The 12,455-nt window shown below is 28.9% G+C and overlaps 2 long non-coding RNA genes across 2 annotated transcripts; one reads left to right on the top strand and one right to left on the bottom strand.

Annotated features, from left to right (window-relative positions):
• The first annotated feature begins 3,992 nt into the window (after positions 1 to 3,992).
• Positions 3,993 to 5,649, top strand: LOC126891313 (uncharacterized). The gene is made up of 2 exons (XR_007700494.1): positions 3,993 to 4,324; positions 5,194 to 5,649. It is a non-coding gene; the product is annotated as an uncharacterized LOC126891313 (long non-coding RNA).
• A 4,274-nt stretch (positions 5,650 to 9,923) lies between these two features.
• On the bottom strand, positions 9,924 to 11,924 carry LOC126891312 (uncharacterized). The gene is made up of 2 exons (XR_007700493.1): positions 11,268 to 11,924; positions 9,924 to 10,382 (listed from the first exon to the last, which is right to left on the bottom strand). It is a non-coding gene; the product is annotated as an uncharacterized LOC126891312 (long non-coding RNA).
• Positions 11,925 to 12,455: the final 531 nt, after the last annotated feature.

The raw sequence follows: 12,455 nt of genomic DNA on the forward strand, positions 1-12,455 counted from the left end.
TAATTTATTAAAAAAAAAAAAGATGTAAATAAGTAGAAGAAAAGAAAAAAAAATTAAAAATTATTTTCGTAGTTTACAGAAGCACAAACGAATGTAACAGGATACGAAAAAAAAAATTTTACATGTTATGGTGCTATGAATAAATTATAAAGAAATTATGTAGTTATAAATTTTACTTAAATTCTGAATTTCTGATCTTTTATTTAAACTATGATCACTTCTGCTTATAGATACCGTTTCTAAAAAAGTCCTTTTGAATTTATTATCTTCATTGCACAAAATTTGAATGTTGTCAAAGTCCATTACATGGTCTTTTTCAATCACATGTTCTGCCAAAGCACATGACGGTTTTTTTATTCTGCAATCGCTTTTGTGAGAAATAACGCGATTGGACAAATTCCTCCCAGTCTCGCCAATATATACAGCCTCACATTGAGTACAATTAATTCTGTATACTACATTAATTTTCTCTAATTTATCTATGGGATATTTTGTCTTAGAATACAGAGATGAAATAGTTTTGATGTTTTTCGTTGTTATTTTTATATTGTCAATGGCCTTTAAAATTTTAGTTAACTTAGGTGTTAATGATGGTATGTAGGGGAGTGAATGATAATAGATGACTTGATTAACAGAAGCAGAGTTTTGAGATCTCACAACAGATGGTGTCAGATTATTAACATGAACCATGTTGGAAAAAAGCATCCTGTGTAGCATGTGTGGAGGATAAGAGTTCTCAATCAAAATAGTTTTTAATACTAGAAGATCTTCTTGCAGGTAATCTGGATGAGATAGTCTTGTGACACGTTTTTTTAAACCAGTTATAAGGTTCATTTTCATTTTGTTAGGATGATGTGAGTAATAACTTATAAACCTATTACTGCACACCACATTTAAATAAAAGATCAGAAATTCAGAATTTAAGTAAAATTTATAACTACATAATTTCTTTATAATTTATTCATAGCACCATAACATGTAAATTTTTTTTTTCGTATCCTGTTACATTCGTTTGTGCTTCTGTAAACTACGAAAATAATTTTTAATTTTTTTTTCTTTTCTTCTACTTATTTACATCTTTTTTTTTTAATAAATTATCATGTCAGTAATATAGTTAAATATATCCCAATTTTAGCTACTTGTCGATGTTTGACATACTTTTTCACTGACATTGACTTAAAAATTTTGAAAATTCATTTTAATATCTATATTTCAAATTCAAAATTCAAAAAATTTAAATCTTTTGGCAGTTATTTTATAATATTCAGTCTGGGAAGAATTCATTTGATGATTATTAACATTTTTTCTCTTATTTGTATTTATTTATGTAAGCAAGTTTAATTACCAATCTAGATTTATCTGGTAAGTTGTATTTTTACATGATCTTTGTTCCACTTTATCAGTTACTTTTTAGCTCTTGAAAATGAATGTAAACACATTCGAAAGCTTGAGTAATTAAAAAATAGTCTTCTAGTAGCCCTTTGATTGACTCCAACCCACCGAAACTCAAAATTATTTTATCCAAACAAGTCAACAAAGTACTTCTTTTTTCTTTATATATATATATATATATATATATATATATATATATATATATATATATATATATATATATATATATATATTCTTCTCCTTATATATATATATATATATATATATGGTGTTTATTTAAACAAATTTGCATTTTGTGTCGTAAAGTATCGATGAAAAACATAATATTTTTATAGAAAGGACTCAAAAATGTCATTATATGGCATTATAACAAGTTATTTTGAATCAAAACAAGTTTTTGATCAAATTTTATAGTATAAAAAACGTTAAAATACCGTTTTTTTTGCATTTTCCTCCATTCCCAAAATATGTTATCATCGATTTGGCTGAAAATTTGCCCACAGATAGCCAAAAGATAGGACTTTAAGTGGTTAGAAGGATTTGAATTATATTACAATACCAAAAAAGTTACATGCAGTAATATCAGACTCAAAAGTATATATTAGTCCAGTCGGGATAGCATTTGACCTTGAATGCCGAGCTGCCCAAAATTTTATTTTTCTGATCTTTAGGGGAGTCAATAGTAGCCTAAATTTAAAATCACGAATGAAGTCCTCCGTTACGTTAGCAGCCATCTTGATTTTAAAGGAGAACCTGTTTTGCTCAATATCTCCGCCATTTTTAAATTTTCGACAAAAATGGTAGGAACTGAAATTGTTCCAAATAAATCGTGTTTACAATTATTACAATTTCTTTTTAACAATTTTTGTCGTGAGGTCGATATTTTCGAGTTAATTGTACTTACAGTAGACGCCTATATTTTTGACTATAATATTGCATGTAACTTTTTTGGTATTGTAATATAATTCAAATCCTTCTCGCCACTTCAAGTCCTATGTTTTGTCTATCTGTGGGCAAATTTTCAGCCAAATCGATTATGACGTTTTTTGGGAATGAAGAAAAATGTAAAAAACGGTATTTTAACGTTTTATACACTATAAAATTTGATCAAGAGCTTGTTTTGAATCAAAGTAACTTGTTATAATGCCATATAATGACATTTTTGAGTCCCTTCTATTAAAATATTATGTTTTCCATTGATACCTTACGATAGAAAATGCAAATTTGTATAAATAAACACCAAATCACTGTAAAATCGCATAAAATAACATTTTGAGAAAATAAGAACAAGAAAATTTTTTGACCTTAAATATCTTATTTTTACGTCCCGTAGAAGCTATATACCAATTTTCAGACAAATCGGAGGTCCAAATTTTTTTTTGCTCCAAAATTGAGTGATTTGAAATGGAATGGCCCGTATTAGTAATTAGTGATGTGAGTCGAGAATATTACCAAGCGAATATTCACGAACATTGGAAAGTTTCCGAGAATATTCGCCTATAAAAAATGGAAATATTCTCCTGGCCGCGAATATTCCCGGAATCTTTCGCAAGAATATTTCCGAGAACTTTGAAGAATGCTTCCGAGAACTTTCCATAATATTTCCGAGAACTTTTTAGAATATTTCCAAGAGCCTTTTGGACATAAGAGTCAGTGACGTACTTTGAATTTACATGGAAGTAGCGCTATTTAATTCACAAGGCTGACGAACCTATACCACTGCCAAGTACAAAAGGAACATTGTTTTGAACATTACCTTCATTATCAATGAAAACTTTTCGTTTATAAATTTGCAAAAGTCTTTGTGTTATTGCGTTGCCGCTCCTGCAATACTTAGAGCACGTGTATCGATGGATTCTTATGTAGTTTTGCCTTCTGAATCCAAATCTGAAAACGGCATTTTGATATATCTAACCGTCTTCGAGATAATCGACCTCAAAGTCTAAAATGTGACGTCACAATCCGGTTATCTCCTACAGACGCACTAAACGCATAGATATAACAGAATATATTAGGCCAGTTCGAAAAATAGCGTAACGCGGAACAGTTCTGGTCGGTGGTCTATCTATCTCTCTCTACCGGCGCTTAGCTTTCTCTCTCTAGCATATGATGGCCGCCGCCTGTGTGTCACTGTCGTTCCGTTATTCCCACCTCTTGGTAAATACGCTCACACTCGCACGACAGACAAAGATAGCTAGACCACCGTACTTGATATCGGCGTTACACCCCGATGCATTGAGTGGCATATGACTACGTCTATAAACTATGACTATAAACGTCAGCTCAAATGGTTGATTAGGAAGTAGGCTACTTTTTTTTAAATCTCTATTTGCCAAGCATAGGTTATTTACATTTGAGTTTGACACTTCGTGAATGTCAAACTAAATTTTAAATTAAGTATTAATAAAACATCAATGACATTTGATAGTGAATTTAATTATTATATAAAATAAATAAGATGTTCAAAAATACAATTTGAGTATAAATATTTTAAAAGCAATAATTTATTAACAGTTTTAAAAAGGTTTATACCAGTATAAATACGGCCTCCCCTTTATGATAAATGGACTGTTCCATTTGCTATAAAATTCAAATATGTATTGGGATAAACCGTAATCGTACCCCCTCCTAACTGCCAAAGTGTCATGGCCGCCGTCGGGACCTATTGTGCTGACATTTACAATGTTTACATATAGAAAAGTTTGTTTTTTTCTGCTTATAATGCCGTTTTCTAAAGATATTAGTGAACAAAATCGATTTGCTAACACTATTTAATATATTTTAAATGTGCTAAAATTGGATTCAACAGCAAAAGTCGCATAAATAACATATAAATAACGAATTTGTTCACCTATTACAAATGGGGTTATGTGGTTGTAACTGTTTATTTTGGGAATAAAATGAAAATAATCAATTAAACGACTGGAAAACTGTAAGTATTACAATTAAAACATGTTTATCCTATCACAAGAGTTCACTTCATTTTAAGAAAGCTAATTATTATTATACAATAGACATTTATAAACTGCAATGTACTTTTAAGGTTACTTTTGATCTGTTTTCAAAGCTTATGATTAAATGTTACCTCTTTATTAATTAGATTTGCCAACAAAAGATGCATGATTAAGGCCAAATGCAATTCCTTTGCTAAAGTCATAAAAAAAGTACCAATACAGTTAAAAAAATTATTTTAAAAAGGTCTCTCAAAAGACATGAAAATATACAACAACTCAAAAAACTAGAGAATGTAAAGAAAGCCAGGTTATTGGAAATGGAATTCCTGTTTAATTGAAAGCCAGTAAACTATCCAAGACTTTTCAGAATCAAATGTGTCAACTTGTAAAAACGATTCTTCTGAAATTTTTAGTAAAAACCAGATTATCCTCAAGAAAAATTCTGTTTAAGTGAGACTCAAAGTCATATTTGTGAATGTGTCATCTTTGAATGAAACAATTTTTTTACCTAAACAATTAAATGTATGGATCTAATTAAAAACAATGCTGAATCAAGTACAGTTACAGAAATACAATCCTTTGAACTTCTAAATGTGATTGTTGAAAGTGTTGAAATAGCTACTGCATAGGGATTCGAAAGGGATAGACTTGTTATGAACGCACTTGATCATGTACTTCTTACTGTTATAAAGTTGAAACAAAACTTATTTTATGCTTTCTTATCAGTCACTTTTAATTGTGTATCAACTTTACGTGGTACATCGTGCAAAAATTGCTAAACATGCAAACATTATATTTATTTTCTGTGTTACATTGGATAGTATGATTGAATGTCTTCCTCTTTTAGATAGTGAAGTGAAGAACATCTTGAAGTTCCAATGATGTTTCAAGATGAGGTAAATCGAAATAATTGTATGTTAGAAGGACAGAGAATATGAAGAAATGTTATTGCTGCATATTTAGTGTAGTGAAATACAAACTTCAAACATTATAATATATTTTTTGATTTCAAACATTTCATATGATTATGAAAGAACATCTTTCTTTTTAAAACAATGAAGAAGTGAAGAACATAATAAAGTTCCAACGAAAATGATTCCAGATGAGGAAAATCGAAATAATGGTTGTATGTTACATGTATAGAGAATACGAAGAAATGTTATTGCTGCAAACTTAGTGTAGTGAATTAAAAACTTATTGTCAAATACAAATCAATTTATTTCATACTTTTATAATATATAGTGATATAATTTTATATGTGTTCAAATAAAAATATTAATAAATAAAATACAATAAACACAAATCATGTACTTATATCTTACAATGAATTACAAAATCAAAAATTAATTACAAAAATATCAAAATAAATCTAAAATATTAAAAAGTTACATATAATTTTTATAGTACCTACATACTTTGGTTGGTACTCTAATAATTTGGAGATCCATTAAAGTTTGTAGATGGAAATTGCAGGTATCTAAAAAATATAATAATATAAAGTAACTCAACAATCTCTTTTTAATTAGGGTAGCAGTTGATAAAGATGACCCTTGCTCGGGAAATCAAATGTATCTAAAAAAAAATTAAGTAACAGCTTTCTAACAAAACAATCTTAGCACTAAACGGAAACAAAGATACTGGTAAGTATTAAAGCATTTTTTGAAAAATCTTTCTGAAAGTGAAAATAAAGACTACTCTCTATGGGAACAACTAAAACTGGGCATGCTTTACAAAAAAATGTATCCAGAACAAACTTCTTCTCTATAAGGCAATACTACGACAAGTCTGGATGTACAGGATTTAAATCTGGGGAACTGCCAGTAATACAAATATGCAAAAACTATTAAGATTCTAATCCGAAGTCTTTTATGATGTCCGATGTTTTTAGTACCACTACCAAATATCATGCTAAACTGAAAATTATAGGGTAAAAATCTGTCTGATCACCCAAACTTTTAAAAGCTGGATGCTTATCTGATCTAGTCCAGAGGCTGGTTTCGGTATTGCAGCTATAAAATACTTAAATAGTAAGCATGGAAATTTTTATTATGGTCCGCCTTGAGGCAAACTAGGGCACTAGAGGGTTAAGAAAAGTTACAGATCTCTACACCACTGGGAAGTAGATAGTAGTTACTAATTTGTAAAAAAGTCAGAAATATGGTAATGTAGACTAAATTAATATAAATATGTAAAGAGTTCTCACCCCTGAGTGTAGTTCCCACTGTGTCATTTTTTATATCTGTCATATTGTTATAATGATAATAGATTGCATTAAAGTTAAAATAAAAAAGAATTAAAGAAGTTCATAAAAATATTCTATTTTTGAAAAAATATTTAAGTGCTTAAATACTTTTTTAGATAAAATATACATAAAATTTATTTTTTCTACAACTGTGTTAAAAATGCAACTTTCAGCACTCTATACAAGCGTTAAAAACGCTACCTTAAGGCACTAGTGCTTTAAAAATTTTATGGCACTGCAGTTCGTATTGACTGTATAGGCAATTTTGATGTAATGTCAAAAAAATATAAAAATGGAATGTCAGTTCAAGTAATAGTTATTTATGATATAAGTGTTAAAAGTACACATTTAAGGCACGCATGTGAAAGTTTGCAGAATGAGCGATAGCGAGTTCTGCAATTCACATGAGTGCCTTAAAAATGTACTTTTTAACACGCATACCATACAATATTTTTTCTACAAATGTAATTACAGGACAATATCTACAAAAACTTTTACTTGAACTTGACTGACATTCCATTTTTATATTTTTGTGACATTACATCAAAATTGTCTATACGGTCAATACGAATTGCAGTGCCATAAAAATTTTAAAGCACTTGTGCCTTAAAGTGGCATTTTTAATGCTCTTATGGAGTGCTAAAAATTGAATTTTTAACACGGTTGTAGAAAAAAGTTTTTGTAGATATTATTCTGTAATTACGTTTGCAGAAAAAATATTGTATGATATGTGTGTTAAAAAGTACATTTTTAAGGCACTCATGTGAATTGCAGACTTTCACATGCGTGCCTTAAATGTGTACTTTTAACACTTATATCATAAATAACTATTAAAAAACTAACAGAAAATAGTAAAAATATTTGATTGAGCATAAGTAAAAAAGTCACTCTCTCAACCAATAAACATTTGTGATTAAAATTAATATACTTAATTGATTATAATATGAATGTGTTCTTGTAGAGTTTCATATAATAATTTCCATTTGACTAAAGAGACACAAGCTGGAATACTTAGGTCAATAATACTTAGGTATGAAACACCCTAAAAAATATGAACTTTTGCATTTGATAATTCAGAGAAAGATCCAAGGTAAATGTGGTTCTGGTAGAATCTCACAATCATAGCTGAACAATCTAAGACCATAGTATGGAAAATCGACTCCATCATCATTAGTTAGAGCTGCTGTCAATAAAGCCACAATAGCGAATATGGTAGCCAATATGATATCCAACAATTGATAACAGTCATGGAACTAAAAAATGTATTATTTCAAAGTGTTTATGGGATAAAATTAGTAAGAGTGACATGATACCTAACAAAAATTTGATTCAGAAGATTTAACATAAAACTTGTAATTCTCTTATACTAAACTCACAATAAAGATGCACCAGAAATAAACAACCCAAGACATGTTGAATGATACAAATAGCACTCCCGAATCATGATTTACAATGTATAAACTTTGTAAATCATGATTTGTGAGTGCTCCTCATAACATTCATCATGTCTTGTGTTTGTTTCTTTCTAGTGCATCTTTATTGTGATTTTAGTATTATAATTATATACAGTGTGTCCACGGTTGGGGTGCCCAAGAGGAAAAACTTTTTTATTTTCAATTTTAGCGAAAAATGTCATTATTGATAAAAAGTTTTGCTTGTTCTAAAACCCCATAAAACGAAATAAAATTCAAGTTTTTTAAATCCTGCTTAATTTTGTAGCCAATTTTATGTAAATCCCTATTTTATGTAAATTTTTGCACTAAGTTTGAAATCTTAACAATAATCTAGTGTTGCCAAGCCACAATGTAGCTTAGTAACTATCAACTTCGATAAATAATTTGCGAATTGTCAATTTTTTTGACAATGTTAAGCTATCAATAAAGAATTTATCTTGTGATAAATTTCATTATTAAAATTGTTGTATTAATAATTATTTAATTAATAAATAATTGGATGATTCAAGGAGAACGACAAAGTCTGGCTTCGTAATCCAGAGAAGTGAAAGGGTTGTTCTCCCAAGTTATTATTGTTACAATTTCGAACTTAGTGCAAAAATTTATAGGGATTTACATAAAATTGGCTATAAAAATAAGCAGGATTTGAAAAACTTGAATTTTAGTTCATTTTATGGGGTTTTAGAACAAGCAAAAGTTTTTATCAAGAATGACATTTTTCGCTAAAATTGAAAATAAAAAAGTTTTTCCTCTTGGGCACCCCATCCGTAGACACACGGTATTACTATTTTTATAATAAAAAGATTATAATTTATAAAATGTGATGCTGTATATGATTTCAAATATTAATCTTTTCTATTACCATACAAAAAAAATATTGCCTTTACTCAAAAACATTTTATTTATCATAAAATTTTTAAAGATATATTTAAAAAGTTCATAAATATTAATATTAATTTATACAAAAACATTAAATATTTTAGTTTTACTGGTTTATGGCTGTAAGGTGTCTCTGAATATTTTTCACTCTTTTATAAGATGTTTCGAAAATTGAAATATCTCTGAAAGTTTTTAATATTTAAAATCAGTTTTCATAAATTTGTCATCGGTTAATATTAGAGATCTTAAGTTCACAGTGGCACAAACAACTGAAAATATCTTCTGCAAGTGGAAGAAGACTAACATACATTTTACATACATTAATTGTTTTTATTTATTTGGTTGGATCTATCTATGTGTACTCAAGCTTTAGCTATCTTCATTGTAAGAATTTTAAGTTTAGCGTGATATTTGGTAGTGGTACTAAAAAAATCGGACATCATGAAAGACTTTGGATTGGAATCTTTGTAGTCTTTGCATATTATGTGTTACTGGCAGTTCCCCAGAATTAAATCCTGTACATCCAGACTTGTAGTAGTATTGCCTTATAGAGAAGAAGTTTGTTCTGGATACATTTTTTTGTAAAGCATACCCAGTTTTAGTTGTTTCCATAGAGAGTAGTCTTTATTTTCACTTTCAGAAAGATTTTTCAAAAAATGTTTTAATACTTACCAGTATCTTTGTTTCCGTTTAGTGCTAAGATTGTTTTGTTAGAAAGCTGTTACTTAATTTTTTTTAGATACATTTGATTTCCCGAGCAAGGGTCATTCATCTTTATCAACTGCAACCCTAATTGAAAAGAGATTGTTGAGTTACTTTATATATTTTTTAGATACCTGCAATTTCCATCTACAAACTTTAATGGATTTCCAAATTATTAGAGTACCAACCAAAGTATGTAGGTACTATAAAAATTATGGGTTACTTTTTAATATTTTAGATTTATTTTGATATTTTTGTAATTAATTTTTGATTTTGTAATTCATTGTAAGATATACATGATTTGTGTTTATTGTATTTTATTTATTAATATTTTTATTTGAACACATATAAAATTGTACCACTATATATTATAAAAGTATGAAATAAATTGATTTGTATTTGACAATAAGTTTTTAATTCACTACACTAAGTTTGCAGCAATAACATTTCTTCGTATTCTCTATACACATAACATACAACCATTATTTCGATTTTCCTCATCTGGAATCATTTTCGTTGGAACTTTATTATGTTCTTCACTTCTTCATTGTTTTAAAGAGGAAGATGTTCTTTCATAATCATATGAAATGTTTGAAATAAAAAAATATATTATAATGTTTGAAGTTTGTATTTCACTACACTAAGTATGCAGCAATAACATTTCTTCGTATTCTCTGTCCTTCTAACATACAACCATTATTTCGATTTATCTCATCTTGAAACATCATTGGAACTTCAAGATGTTCTTCACTTCACTATCTAAAAGAGGAAGACATTCAATCATAGTATCCAATGTAACACAGAAAATAAATATAATGTTTGCATTTTAGCAATTTTTGCACGATGTACCACGTAAAGTTGATACACAATTAAAAGTGACTGATAAGAAAGCATAAAATAAGTTTTGTTTCAACTTTATAACAGTAAGAAGTACATGATCAAGTGCGTTCATATCAAGTCTATCCCTTTCGAATCCCTATGCAGTAGGTAGCTATCTCGACACTTTTAACAATCACATTTAGAAGTTCAAAGGATTGTATTTCTACTGTACTTGATTCAGCATTGTTTTTAATTAGATCCAAACATTTATTTGTTTAGGTAAAAAATTTGTTTCATTCAAAGATGACACATTCACAAAATTATATTTATATATATGACTTTGAGTTTCACTTAAAACAGAATTTTTCTTGAGGATAATCTGGTTTTTACTAAAAATGTCAGAAGAATCGTTTTACAAGTTGACACATTTTGATTCTGAAAAGTCTTGGATAGTTTACTGGCTTTCAATTAAACAGGAATTCCATTTCCAATAACCTGGCTTTCTTTACATTCTCTAGTTTTTTGAGTTGTTGTATAATTTTCATGTCTTTTGAGAGACCTTTTTAAAATAATTTTTTTAACTGTATTTGTACTTTTTTTATGACTTTAGCAAAGGAATTGCATTTGGCCTTAATCATGCATCTTTTGTTGGCAAATCTAATTAATAAAGAGGTAACATTTAATCATAAGCTTTGAAAACAGATCAAAAGTAACCTTAAAAGTACATGGCAGTTTATAAATGTCTATTGTATAATAATAATTAGCTTTCTTAAAATGAAGTGAACTCTTGTGATAGGATAAACATGTTTTAATTGTAATACTTACAGTTTTCCAGTCGTTTAATTGATCATTTTCATTTTATTCCCAAAATAAACAGTTACAACCACATAACCCCATTTGTAATAGGTAAACAAATTCGTCATTTATATGTTATTTATGCGACTTTTGCTGTTGAATCCAATTTTAGCACATTTAAAATATATTAAATATTGTTAGCAAATCGATTTTGTTCACTAATATCTTTAGAAAACGGCATTATAAGCAGAAAAAAACAAACTTTTCTATATGTAAACATTGTAAATGTCAGCACAATAGGTCCCGACGGCGGCCATGACACTTTGGCAGTTAGGAAGGGGTACGATTACGGTTTATCCCAATACCTAGTCGTTCCCTAAACTCGACACAACTGGCTAGTGATTGTAGAAGGTAATTTTTTTGTTTTTTGAGAATTTTGCCGAAATTGGCAAAATTACTAATTATTTAGTAATAATTATTAACTATTTAGAAATTATTTTTTTGTCGAATTGTCAAAATTATTGACTAAAATCACTAGCCAGTATTGTGTCTCTGTACATCCTTCTAATGGAAAAAATATTTGAAGATTTTTCTCAAATTATGGATACCAAGAACATTTTCATTTATAACTCTTTTATTTTTAATTTGACAAATAAAAGTTATTCTTCATAAAAAGCTCTTCTTGTTCTAAGATTTATGATGCAACCGTGTCCCAAAAGTAAGGGAACGGTCGAATATTTCGCGAACTAAACATCGGATGGAAAAACTGAAAAATACGTGTTCAATCATTTTCAAAAATCTATCCAATGACATCACTAACACCAACTCCCACTACACCCCCTGGAGGTGGGGTGGGGGGTAATTTTAAAATCTTAAACGGAAACCCCTAGTTTTTCTTGTAGATTTGCATTCGCTACGTAAAAGTAAGCAACTTTTATGCAAGACATTTTTTCGAACTGTGGATAGATGGCGCTATAATTGGGAAAAACGATTTATCCTGATACCATAGGTAAATTATAGAAACGGTCTAATATCTCGAGAAATACACTTCCAAATAAGAAACCAAAAAACAGGTTTTCAATATTTTTCGAAAACCTATCGACAAACACTAAAGATGAACCTCCAACCCACCCCCTGGAGGTGGGGTGGGGGGTAACTTTAAAATCTTAAATAGCAACCCCCACTTTTTATTACAGATCCGAATTCGTCATCAAAAAT

Source organism: Diabrotica virgifera, chromosome 9, assembly GCF_917563875.1.
Source record: "Diabrotica virgifera virgifera chromosome 9, PGI_DIABVI_V3a".
Taxonomy (NCBI): Eukaryota; Metazoa; Arthropoda; class Insecta; order Coleoptera; family Chrysomelidae; genus Diabrotica; species Diabrotica virgifera.